The following is a 14,234-nucleotide window of genomic DNA, read 5'->3' as shown; positions in this document are numbered from 1 at the left end:
AGAAACCACAACTTTTCCATTCAGTGAAGTAGTATTTTAGGAAAATAGACACACACAACTGCCTAAAACAAACTTCTGCTAGTTGCCCATAAAAACAGATATAAATGATGAACCAAAAATTAGTAAGCATTTGAGGCATACAATTGAAAGATAATAATAAATATAGAGGACAATTAATATAAGAAGAAACACACAATGAAACAGAAAGGAACTTAAGATTCTAATTAGTTGTTGATCAAGATGATGTTTTCTAACTAAAAAGCATATTATCATGAAATTGAAGAATTCTGACAACTGGATATAGTTTTAGAAATTAAAAATAGGTTCTTGCAGTGATTTCTACTTCTAGCTGTAAAAGTATAGCTTGTAGCATATGAACTCTCCCAATGGAAACTATCACGAAAGAGGTACAGAAATGAATCTTTCTAAAAGTATAGAAAAGTTGCTATAAAGCAGCCAGGACATGAGGGGCTATAACCTGGAAGTAAGGGAAGCTCATTGAGTTGAGCCCAAATTTCTGTACACTGCTTTTCCCTTTGGGGCATTTACCTATTTTGGGTACATGGCTGAGAAATAGGAAAATGGACAGCTTCTAAGAGGCAGGAGACCATTAAAAATTATGTAAAGTACTCTAGAGCAAGGAGACAAAAAATGGAGTTCAGAGATGTGAAGGTAACTAAGGCCTTTTCACAGAGAAGGGGGCACAAAGAAGTTAGCCCAATCCTTGTCACACAATTTCATATTGACACATTTGCTTATATTTAAGATACACAGGGCAAAACGTTAAGAAATCATGCAGAAAGTAGCTACCCAAAATAGTGGGCTTTCTGGCAGACCCAAAGTAATGGACACAGAAAAACTGAAACTCAATATTTATCATTAAGGAGAATCCTAGTAAATACTACATGCTCACATTTCAAACACCTAGAGGATTATGCCATTAGTTTACTAATAAGACTTGAAAACACTCCCCAGTTCTTAATTGGACTCAGGTAATCTATTCATCTACTATTTGCCAGATAATAGAGTAAATCCTCTCTAGAGGAATAAAAAAATCATCCATACTATCTATAATTTCTCTATGAAACACTGGCATTTAATCAAAAATTACCAGGCATACTAATTAAATGAATAAATGCATATATATGTATACACGGATGAATGAATGAATGCACATATATGCATACACAGATCAATGAATGAATGAATAAATGAATAAAGTGAGGAAAAGAGTGAGCACAAATGGAAATGCAAGTGATATACACACTGTAGTTATCAGGCTTAATTAAACTGTCATCACTTTAAGAAAATAGATAAAAAAAAGGAATTCACTGTGAATCAGATTCTATATAAAAGGATCCAAGTGGAAATTGTAGAAATAAAAACTAAAATAATGAAATTAAGAACTTAATAAATCAATTTACTTACAGATAGCAGAAGGAGTAAGTGAACTGAAAAATAAGTTGTCAGTAAATGTCCAGACTTGACATGGAAAGCAAAAAAAGATGGAAGATGCATTAAAGAGTGTAAGAGGCTTATGATATGGTGAATATATTTAACATACATGTGATTTGAGTCTCAGAGGAGGCAGCAGAGAAAGAATGGTAAAAGCAACACTTAAGGTGGAGTCAAGATGGCAGTGTGGGAAGACGTGGAGTTCCCGTCTCCCCACAACTAGGGTGCCTGCCAGATGCTAGTCGGGGACCTCAATGCCCAAGGAGAGGGGATGAACCCCCAAGCGAACCTGTAGGATGTGGGGGGACTGAGGGGGGAGGAGAAGTGAAGGCTGGACAGGACCGGCACCCCGGAGGGGGGACTGAGAGGGGGTTCCCACACCTGGAGGGACCCTCGGGGGCTGGGAGCAGTGGGAGTGGGCCCAGCCTTTCCCCTGCCCAATTGGCCAGGGAAGTCTGCCTGGCTCTCAAGCCGGGTCCTACGCCCTCAGAGGTCCCCTCTGGGCCGTGTTGGTCCTGGGGGCATAGGACGGAGGTTGTGGGGAGATCAGGAGAGGCAGGCAGGAGGGGCCCTCCAGGACTGGAGGAGCGGGAGAAGAGTGGAGGGCATTGGGCCCACCCACTCGAGCTTGGGACACCTGCTGAGCTACCAGGCTGGGTCCCTTGCCCTCTGAGACCAGAGGCGGGAGGCATGCCTGGGCTCCTTACGTTCCATTGAGCCTAAGCCCCATGCCCCACCCCCCACGGCCTTTTTCAGCCCTGAGGGTTCTAAGCATAGGCCCTGCCCAAGCCCAAACCCTGCCCCTGCTTAGGCCCCACCCTCCACAGCCAAGGCCTTTTCACCTTTTTTTCTCCTCCTCTTTTTTACTACTGTGGCTCTGTTTTACCTTCCAGTTGTTGTTTCATCTATATTTTTATCTTTATATTCTTTTTAACATATCTGTTAGTTTCCTAGTTTAAATTTATATTTTATTTTGTCATTGTTCTCCTTTTTTTGTTTTTTTTTCCACCGCACACTGCTTGCAGGATCTTGGTTCATGAGCCAGGGGTTGGGCCGAAGCTCCTGCAGTCGGAGCTCCGAGTCTGAACCACTGGAATAACAGAGAACCTCAGACCCCAAGGAAAAGTCATCAAAGTGAGGTCTCCTGGAGGTCCTCATCTTGGAACCAAGACCTAGCTCTACCCAACAGCCTACAGACCAGTGGTGGACACCTCAGGCCAAACAACCAGTAGTACAGGAACACAATCCCACTCATCAAAAATAAATAAATAAATAAAGTAAAATGAGACAGCAAAAAAATATGTCACAGATGAAGGAGCAAGGTAAAATCCTAAAAGACCAAATAAATGAAGAGGAAATAGGCCATCTCCCTGAAAAATAATTCAGAGTAATGATAGTAAAGATGATCCAGAATCTCAGAAATAGAATGGTGGCACAGATTGATGAAATACAAGAAATGTTCAACAAAAATCTAGAAGAACTAAAGAACAAACAGAGATAAAAAACACAATAACTGAAATGAAAAATACACTAGAAGGAATCAATAACAGAATAATTAAGGCAGAAGAACGAATAAATGAGCTGGAAGACAAAATGGTGGAAATAACTACCAAGGAGCAGAATAAAGAAAAAAGAATGAGAAGAACTGAAAATAATCTGAAAGAACTATGGGACAACACTAAACACACCAACATTCGAATTATAGGGGTCCCAGAAGAAGAAGAGAAAGAAAGGGCCTGAGAAAATATTTGAAGAGATTATACTCTAAAACTTCCTTAACATGAAAAAGGAAACAGTCACCCAAGTCCAGGAAGCAAACAGAGTCCCATACAGGATAAACCCTAGGAGAAACACACCAAGACATATATTAATCATACTAACAAAAATTAAATTCAAAGAAAAAATATTAAAAGCCGCAAGGGAAAAACAAACAAAAAAAACATACAAAGTAATCCCCATAAGGTTATCAGCTGACTTTTCAACAGAAACTCTGCAGGCTAGAAGGGAGTGGCAGGATATACTTAAAGTGATGAAAGAGAAAAAGCTACAGCCAAGATTACTTTACCCAGCAAGGATCTCATTCAGATTCCACAGAGAAATTAAAACCTTTACAAACAAGCAAAAGCTAAGAGAATTCAGCACCACCAAACCAACTTTACAACAAATGCTAAAGAAACTTCTCTAAGTGTGAAAGACAAGAGAAGAAAAAGACCCACAAAACAATCCCAAAACAATTAAGAAAATGGTAATAGGACCATACATATCAATAATAACCTTGAATGTAAATGGATTAAATGCCCCAACCAAAAGACACAGACTGGCTGAAAGGATACAAAAACAAGACCCATATATATACTGTCTAAAAGACACCCACTTCAGACCTAGGGACACATACAGACAGAAAGTGAAGGGATGGAAAAAATATTCCATGCAAATGGAAATCAAAAAAAAACTGGAGTAGCAATAATCATATCAGATAAAATTGACTTTAAAATAAAGACTGTTACAAGAAATAAGGACACTACAGAATGAACAAGGGATCAATACAAGAAGAAGATATAACAATTATAAATGTTTATGCACCCAACATAGGGGCACCTCAATACATAAGGCAAATGCTAACAACCATGAAAGGGGAAATCGACAGTAACACAATCATAGTAGGGGACTTTAACACCCCACTTACACCAATGGACAGATCATCCAAACAGAAAATACATAAGGAAACACAGCTCTTAATGACACAGTAGACAAGATAGATGTAATTGATATTTATAGAATATTCCACCTGAAAGTGGCAGGAGGCACTTTCTTCTCAAGTGCACACGGAACATTCTCCAGGATAGACCACATCTTGGGTCACAAATCAAACCTCAGAAAATTTAAGAAATTGAAATTGTATCAAGCATCTTCTTTTCTGAACACAATGTTATGAGATTGGAAATCAATTAAAGGAAAAAACTGAAAAAAACACAGATACATGGAGGCTAAGCATTTTGCTACTAAATAACCAAGAGATCACTGAAGAAATCAAAGAAGAAATAAAAAAAATACATAGGAACAATGACAATGAAAACACAGTGACCCAAAACCTATGGGACACAGCAAAAGCAGTTCGAAGAGGGAAGTTTATAGCAATTCAATGTCACCTCAAGAAACAAGAAACATCTCAAATAAACAATCAAACCCTACACCTAAAGCAACTAGAGAAAGAAGAACAAAGAAAACCCAAAGTTAGTAGAAGGAAAGAAATCATAAAGATCAGAGCAGAAATAAATGAAATAGAAAAGAAGAAAACAATAAAAAAGATCAATAAAACTAAAAGCTGGTTCTTTGAGAAGATAAACAAAATTGATAAACCTTTAGCCAGACTCATCAAGAAAAAAAGGGAGAGGACGCAAATCAGTAAAATTAGAAATGAAAAAGGAGATATCACAACTGACACTGCAGAAATACAAAGGGTTATAAGAGACTGTTACAAACAACCATATGCCAATAAAATGGACAACCACAAAGAAATGGGCAAATTCTTAGAAGGGAACAATTTTCCAAGACTGAACCAACAAGATAAAGAGACCTATCATAAGTAATGAAACTGAAACTGTAAATAAAAATCTTCCAACAAACAAAAGTTCAGGACCAGATGGCTTCACAGGTGAATTCTATCAAACATTTAGAGAAGAGCTAACACCAATTCTTCTCAAACTCTTCCAAAAAACTGTGGAGAGAGGAACTCTCCCAAATTCATTCTACAAAGCCACCATCACCCTGATACCAAAACCAGGGAAAGGTATCACAAAAAAAAGAAAATTATAGACCAGTATCACTGATGAACATAGATGCAAAAATCCTCAACACAATACTAGCAAACAGAATCTGACAACATATTAAAAGGATCATACACCATGATCAAGTGGGATTTATGCCAGGGATGCAAGGATTCTTCAATATATGCAAATCAGTCAATGTGATACACCATATTAACAAATTGAAGAATAAAAGCCATATGATCATGTCAAAAGATGCAGAAAAAGCTTTTGACAAAATTCAACACCCATTTATGATAAAAACTCTCCAGAAAATGGGCATAGAGGGAACCTACCTCAACATAAAAAAGGCCATGTATGACAAACCCACAGCAAACATCATACTGAATGGTGAAAAACTGAAAGCATTTCCACTAAGATCAGGAAAAAGACAAGGATGTCCACTCTTGCCACTCTTATTCAACATAGCTTTGGAAGTCCTAGCCACAGCAATCAGAGAAGAAAAAGAAATAAAAGGAATACAAATTGGAAAAGAGGAAGTAAAACTGTCATTGTTGGCAGATGACATGATACTATACATAGAGAATCCTAAAAATGCCACCAGAAAACTACTAGAGCTAATCAATGAATTTGATAAGTTTGCAGGATACAAAATTAATGTACAGAAATCTCTGGTATTCCTAAAACTAACAATGAACAATCAGAAAGAGAAATTAAGGAAACAATCACATTTACCACAGCAGCACAAAGAATAAAATACCTACGAATAAAACTACCTAATGAAGCAAAAGACTTCATTGATGAAAGAAATCAAAGACGACATAAACAGCTGGGTAAATATACCATGTTCTTGGATTGGAATAATCAATATTGTGAAAATGACTATGCTACCCAAAGCAATCTACAGATTAAATGCAATCCCTATCAAGCTACCAAAGGCATTCTTCACAGAATTAGAACAAAAAATTTTACAGTTCGTATGGAAACATAAAAGACTCCGAATAGCCCAAGCAATCTTGAGAAAGAAATACGGAGCTGGAGGAATCAGGTTCCCCGACTTCAAACTATACTACAAATCTACAGTAATCAAGACAATATGGTACTGTCACAAAAACAGAAATATAGATCAATGGAACAGGATAGAAAGCCCAAAGATAAACCCATGCACATATGGTCACCTAATTTACAACAGAGGATGCAAGAACACATAATGGGGAAAAGACAGCCTCTTCAATAAGTGGTGCTGGGAAAACTGCACAGCTACATGTAAAAGAATGAAATTAGAACACTACCTAGTACCATACACAAAAATAAGCTCCAAATGGATTAAAGACCTAAATGTAAGACCAGACACTATAAAACACTTAAAGGAAAAAACAGGACAGACACTCTTTGACATAAACCACAGCAAGATATGTTTTGACCCACCTCCTAGAGTCATGAAAATAAAAACAAAAATAAACAAATGGAACCTAATTAAACTTAAAAGCTTTTGCACAGCAAAGCAAACCATAAACAACCTGAAAAGACAACCCTCAGAATGGGAGAAAATATTTGCAAATGAAACACCAGACAAAGGATTAATCTACAAAATATACAAACAGCTCATAGAACTCAATATCAAAAAAACAAACAATCCAATTAAAAAAATGGGTGGAAGACCTAAATAGACATTTCACCAAAGAAGATGTACAGATGGCCAAGAGGCACATGAAAAGATGCTCAACATCAATAATTATTGGAGGATTGCAAATCAAAACTACAATGAGGTATCACCTCACACCAGTCAGAATGGCTGTTATAAAAAAATCTAGAAACAATAAATGCTGGAAAGGGCGTGGTGAAAAGGGAAACCTCCTGCACTATTGGTGGGGATGTAAATTGATAAAACCTCTAAGGAGAACAGAATGGAGGGTCCTTAAAAAACTAAAAATAGAACTACCATACAACCCAGCAATCCCACTACTGGGCATATACCCAGAGAAAACCATAATTCCAAAAGAGTCATGTACCACAAGGTTCATTGCAGCACTATTTACAATACCCAGGACATGAAAGCAACTTAAGTGTTTGTTGACAGATGAATGGATAAAGAAGATGTGGCACAAACATACAATGGAATTTTACTCAGCCATAAAAAGAAATGAAGTTGAGTTATTTGTAGTGAGGTGGATGGACCTACAGTCTGTCATATGGAGTGAAGTAAGTCAGAAAGAGAAAAACAAATACTGTATGCTAACACATATACATGGAATCTAAAAAAAAAAAAAAAATGGTATTGATGAACCTAGTGGCCAGGCAGGGATAAACACATAGACATAGAAAATGGACTTGAGGACACGGGGGTGGGGAGGGGGAAGCTGGGGTGAAGTGAGAGTAGCAGTGACATACATACACTACCGAATGTAAAGTCGTTAGCTACTGGGAAGCAGCCGCACAGCACAGGGAGATCAGCTTGGTGCTTTGCGACCACCTAGAGGGGTGGGATAGGAAGGGTGGGAGGGAGACACAAGAGGGAGGGGATATGGGGATATATGTATGCATATACCTGATTCACTTTGCTGTACAACAGAAACTAACACAGTATTGTGAAGCAATTATACTGTAATAAAGATCTATTAAAAAAAAAAAGAAAGGAAAAAAAACCTTAAGGTTATGGCTGTTGGAATTCCGTGGTGGTCCATTGTGTAAGACTGTGTGCTCCCATTTCAGGGGGCCTGGGTTGATCCCTGGTCAGGGAACTAGATCCGCATGCCACAACTAAGAGCCCACATGCCGCAACTAAAAGAGCCCACACGCCGCAACGAAGATCCCACATGCGGCAAAGAAGATCCTTAGTGTGCTGCAACTAAGGCCTGGGTTTATCCCTGGTCAGGGAACTAGATCCACATGTCACACCTAAGAGCCCGCATGCTGCAACTAAAAGAGCCCACACGCCACAACGAAGATCCCACATGCGGCCAAGAAGATCCTTAGTGTGCTGCAACTAAGACCTGAGGTGGCCAAATAAATAAATTTTATAAAAGATGATGGCTGTGATTTTCTAAGGCTGATCAAATACATCAATCCACGGATTCAAAAAATGCTAGGAGCCCATTGTAGACAGAATAAATAGAAAGTAAATGACAATAAGCCATGTCACATTAATATTATAACGTTGCTTAAAATTAAAGATAAAGAAGCACTCTTTAACAGAAACAAGCTAAACAATATCTATTACCTTTTAAGAAGCAAAACAAAAACTGAGAGTTGACTTTTCAACATAAAAATGGAAGCCAGAAGACAGTAAAACATCATCTTTAATTGAAAGAAAATACTTGTCAACCTCAAAACCTATACTTGTGAAATAACAACATTTCCAGGCAAACAAAAACAAAGACTACTTTTCTTCATCAATCTCATTGTAAAATATTTCAAGCAAAAGAAAATTATTCCATATGGAAAACCAGAAATGGATGAGGGAATGAATATTGATTGAAAGACAATATTTTGTGGGTAAATCTAAATGAAAATTGACTGTACAAATGCTTATGTCTACTGGGGTACAAAATATATAAAATTAAAATGCATGATAACAATGACAAAAGCAGCAGGAGGACACTAAATAGAATTGTCTTGGAAATGAGTACTAATTATATTAAACTATGTTAATTCAAGAATGATTGTTTTAATATGTAGGCAGTCAAGGAAAGAAGAGTAAAAGAATATATAAGTAATGAGAGAATAGAGGAGAATGGAGGAAATAAAAACAATTCATACAAAAAGAATGCAAAAGGGCTTCCCTGGTGGCGTAGTGGTTGAGCATCCGCCTGCCGATGCAGGGGACACGGGTTCGTGCCCCAGTCCGGGAAGATCCCACGTGCCACGGAGCGGCTGGGCCCGTGAGCCACGGCCGCTGAGCCTGCGTTTCTGGAGCCTGTGCTCCGCAACGGGAGAGGCCACAACAGTGAGAGGCCCGCGTACCGGAAAAAAAAAAAAAAAAAAAAAAAGAAGAAGGCAAAAAAGGGAAAACTGAACATAAAAGAAGTTAGGGAGATTGAAATTGAATAGTGTCTGTAAATAAACACTCCAAATAAAATATGAAATTTTCTTACTGGATAAAACAGTAACAACAAAACAATCACAGAAACAAATTACATGTTTCTTAGAAAAGATACAATTTAAATATGATGCACTGGAGGTTGAAAGTAAAAGAATGTAAAATGATATACTATGCAAATAAACACTAAGAACAGCAACAAGAAGCTGATTTAGCTATACTAACATAAATCCAGGTGGCGTAGTGGTTGAGCATCCGCCTGCCGATGCAGGGGACACGGGTTCATGCCCCGGTCCGGGAAGATCCCACATGCCGCGGAGCGGCTGGGCCTGTGAGCCATGGCCGCTGAGCCTGCGCGTCCCGAGCCTGTGCTCCGCAACGGGAGAGGCCACGACAGTGAGAGGCCCGCGTACCGCAAAAAATAATAATAGTAATAATGCACATTTATTTATTTCACAGTTTCCACGAATCAGGAGGTCAGGAACGCCTTATCTGAGTTCTCTGTTTCAGGGTCCCAACACCTCACCACTATCAAAATGCTGTCTATATGTTCGCCAGACTTCATCCTCACTCATCAGTAAGACTGATGAAGAAAAATTGCCTTAGTTTTTGTTTGTCTAGAAATGTTATTTCACTGAATATGGGTTTCTGGGTTGACAGGAATTTTCTTTCATATAAAGGTGTCTGTATTAGTCAGAATTCTCCAGAGAAACAGAAACAATAGGATAAATGGATGGATGGATAGATAGATAGATAGATAGATAGATAGATAGATAGATAGATAGATAGATAGAAATGTAAGAGGAGATTTATTATAAGAATTCATTGGGTTATGGGGGCTGACAAGTCCCACAGGCTAGAGAACTAGGAAAGCCAGTGGCGTAATTCAGTCCAAGTCTGTAGGCTTGAGAATCAAAGGGCCATTGGTGTAAGTCCTGATCTGAGTATGAATGCCAGAGAACCAGGAGCATGGACATCCAAGGACAACAGAATATGGATGACCCAGCTCAAGCAAAGAAAAAATGTGCCCTACTTACATGTTTTCTTCCTCTTTGAGCCCTCAATGAATTGGACGATGCCCACCAGCATTAGTGAGGGTGATATCCTTTACACAGTCCACTGATGCAAATGCCGATCTCTTCTCAGGGTACTCTCATAGACACACCCAGAAATGATGTTTCACCAGCTGCCTTGGTATCCCTTAGCCCAGTTCAGTTAACACATAAAATTAACCATTACCATGCCAGGAAGGGACTTGCTCATGTTGTTGGCAGAATTTATTTCCTTCTGAAATGAATATAGGACTGAGGGCTACAACTTCTTAATGGCTGTTGGCTAGTAGTTGCTGGCAGTTCCCTGCTATGTGGCCCTCTCCACAAGCAGTTCACAGCAATTACTATTTGCTTCTTCTGGGAGAAGAAAGAACCTCTCTTTTATGGAAGAGGCCAAAAATTCAGTATAATAGAGACTATATGTATTTGAAAAAATAATAAAACACTCAGAGACCATGCAACTAAATAATAACAGAATATGTGTTTTTAAAAGTGGACATGAATTTTAAAATTAGACTTTCGTTGGCTTGTAAAATAATTTTCAACAAATATGAAGACACTGGAAAGGTTCAGAGTATTGTCTTTGTGTGGAGATGAACTAAGTTATAAATCAATAACATTACCATCATCCTATGAAGAAGGAGATGAGGGAGAGAAGAGAGGAATTTGGACAAAGAGGAAGGGGGAGAAAGAAGGAGGAGAATAAAAAGATCCCCAAATGTTTAGAAGTAAATAACACATGCCTAAATGACAAACAGATCACAGAAGAAATAAAATGGAAGTGAAAAAAACATTTCGCACCTGAATCATACTTAAAACACAATATCAAAGCCACGGAGATAGAGATAATTCTCCTTAGAGGACGATTTTTCACCTTAAATGTATACATTATGGAGGAAACGATGAAAATCAATTATGTCAATTCCCACCTCAAGAAATTATATTTAAAAACAGCAAATAAATCCATGTAATTTATATAAGGAAAGACATAATAATGGTAAAAGTTGACATTTATAAGATAGAAAACAATAATACAATGAAGAACATTAATACAGACAAAAGATGCATGCTATGCTTCAATAAAATTCTTATGTAAAATGACATTAATAAAAATGATAAATAATACAATATATCACTCAAAAAGGCAACATATCTATAGTAGTTCAATTATTTTTAATGGTCTTCATTGATTGCTATAAACTAATATACCCTTTGAAACATGAAAAATTAAATGAAAATCCTAGAAAAATACCAAATTGCCCCCTACAAGAGATAGAAAACCTTGCAGAAAAATGAAACTGTAATCAAAATATATCTCCTGTATATTCCCCTTACCCACAAACGCAAAAGTCATCAGGCCATTTTACAACTTAATTTTAACAAATCCCCCAATTTGGTAACTGCTTCAAAAAAGAGGAAGGGAAAGAAAGCCAACTCCTCCCACATTCACTCTGTAAGTCTAGCAATACTTTGAAAGCAAGATTGGACAAAGAATGTCAAGAAAAGAAAATATAGAGCAAACTCACCTATGAAGACTCATGTAAAATTTTAAAATTTACCTGTGCTTTATTTAAAATCCAAAATCTTTACACTGAAAAGAAGACCGACAGAATATAAGATAAAATAATAACAAAATGACCCCACTAAAGAATTGGAATAATGGGAAGAATAAAATCAAGTTTCCTTCACAGGAAGATAAATATCTTCAGGATTGAGTGCCTGTAAGGATATCAGGAAATATTACTATAAACTGGAATTCAGCTCTTAGGAACATTAACAATCAAATGTGGAAACAAGATAAATATATTTTCATGAATTCAATGATTCAGAAAGTTTAACTTTTTTTTTTTTTTGCGGTACGCGGGCCTCTCACTGTTGTGGCCTCTCCCGCCGCGGAGCACAGGCTCCGGACGCGCAGGCTCAGCGGCCATGGCTCACGGGCCCAGCCACTCCGCGGCACGTGGGATCCTCCCGGACCGGGGCACGAACCCGTGTCCCCTGCATCGGCAGGCAGACTCCCAACCACTGTGCCACCAGGGAAGCCCCCAGAAAGTTTAACTTTTTAAAAATAATAGTTGAGTCTCTCGTGGGAGGAACCCTGGAAAGAGTAAGAGAATAAAAAGACATGAATTACAAAGTATGTATTTATATTTCCAGGTTGTCAGCTTTACAGCCAACCTAGGAAATAACTAGTCCAAATGAAAATAGGAAACTAGGCAGGGAGATCCATCACATAATGAAAAGATAAACACACATTTCATACAGGTTTTGTGATTTAGGATTGATTTTCATTTTTTGCAAGTACTATCATACTTTTTGTTTTGCATAATTGTCACAAAATAATAATACTTTCAGTATTGCTAATTTACTTCTGTTTTTAGAATCAGCTTAGAAGAGAGCATGAACGAATCATAATTACAGAGAAACGATGGAGAAAAATTTCTAATTTTCTTATCTCAGGTATTGGGAACTTGATAGAAAGTGTTTAAAATTGATAGTTCAAGAAATAACTCTAATTCTGTTGAAGTACATTGCTTAAAGTTAGAAATAGAATAAAATACTACTAGTATAAATAAAAATCATTATAAAACTAAAAATATTTATGGTGTGGATAAGGGAAAAGAGGTCGGGAATAAGGTAAATTTACTAACTCATCTTTCTCAGTGAGGAAATGATATATATTGAAAAAGATGGATAAACCATGTGACCAGAAGTTTCTGTGTATTTCTTATTGTCATTGGTGACTACCAGAGAAAATAATACATTATTTCTGGGGAATGAGGTAGAATGCACTTGGAGGGAATACATTACTTTTACTTTTGAAACCTTCAGTATTGTTTACACTTTTTAATTTTACTCTCCAAATAAAATTAATAAAAACAAATCCTCTCTAAAATATACTAAGTGCTTGAATACCTCTAATGAATGACAGGTAAGTAACTATATCCCGAGATAGATACAAAACTATATTGTCCCCTTATATCGCTCTTCAAGTAACTTTATTGATACTACTTTTGTTCTCTAGACATTTGGAGATAAATACCTACTAAGACTCTTCTTCTTTGTGCTAACCATTGTCTCATTCTTCATGTATCTTTTGTGTTACCTTATTCTTAGAGCAGGTGCAATGTTGTAAACTCTTTGGATACATTAGCTCAATCCTCCCAGGAATCTTTGAGGAAGGTACTCTATTGGCCCCACTTTAGAGAAGACACAGTGAGGCACAGAGCTTACTTAAATGACTTATTTAATAACACCTCAAAGTAGGAAGGCCAGGATTTGAACCCAAGCAGACTAGTTCCAGATCCCATGCTCCTAAAAACTGTACTGCTTTTCTTATTACAGAACAAAATCTAAATGTCAAATCTAAATATTGTTATCGCCTAATTACCATTCCAACTCCCATCAGTTTGCCAGTGTTAGTAAAATCGATGCCCAAAATAGAATGGATGCTATTCCAGGGATAGTCTAATTCAGAAAGATTAAAATTAGACACTATTGATCTCATTTTGACCACTGCTTATCTCTGATGGACTTTTTTTTTTTTTTGCATAGTTTTACTTGCAATGAACTCCATGTTGCTAATTTCTTTCTTTTTTAAAAAAATTTATTTATTTATTTTTGGCTGTGTTGGGTCTTCGTTGCTGCTACGGCTTTCTCTAGTTGCGGTGAGCGGGGGCTACTCTTCGTTGCAGCGCGCGGGCTTCTCATTGCGGTGGCTTCTCTTGTTGCAGAGCACGGGCTCTAGGCGTGCGGGCTTCAGTAGTTGTGGCTCACGGGCCCTAGACCACAGGCTCAGTAGTTGTGGCACACAGGCTTAGTTGCTCTGCAGCATGTGGGATCCTCCTGGACCAGGGCTCGAACCCGTGTCCCCTGCCTTGGCAGGCGGATCCTTAACCACTGCGCCACCAGGGAAGTCCC

The sequence above is a fragment of the Monodon monoceros genome, unplaced genomic scaffold (assembly GCF_005190385.1).
Source record: "Monodon monoceros isolate NGI ecotype Baffin Bay Population unplaced genomic scaffold, NGI_Narwhal_1 Super_Scaffold_3, whole genome shotgun sequence".
NCBI classification, from domain to species: domain Eukaryota; kingdom Metazoa; phylum Chordata; class Mammalia; order Artiodactyla; family Monodontidae; genus Monodon; species Monodon monoceros.
Note: the sequence above shows the minus strand (reverse complement) of the source record.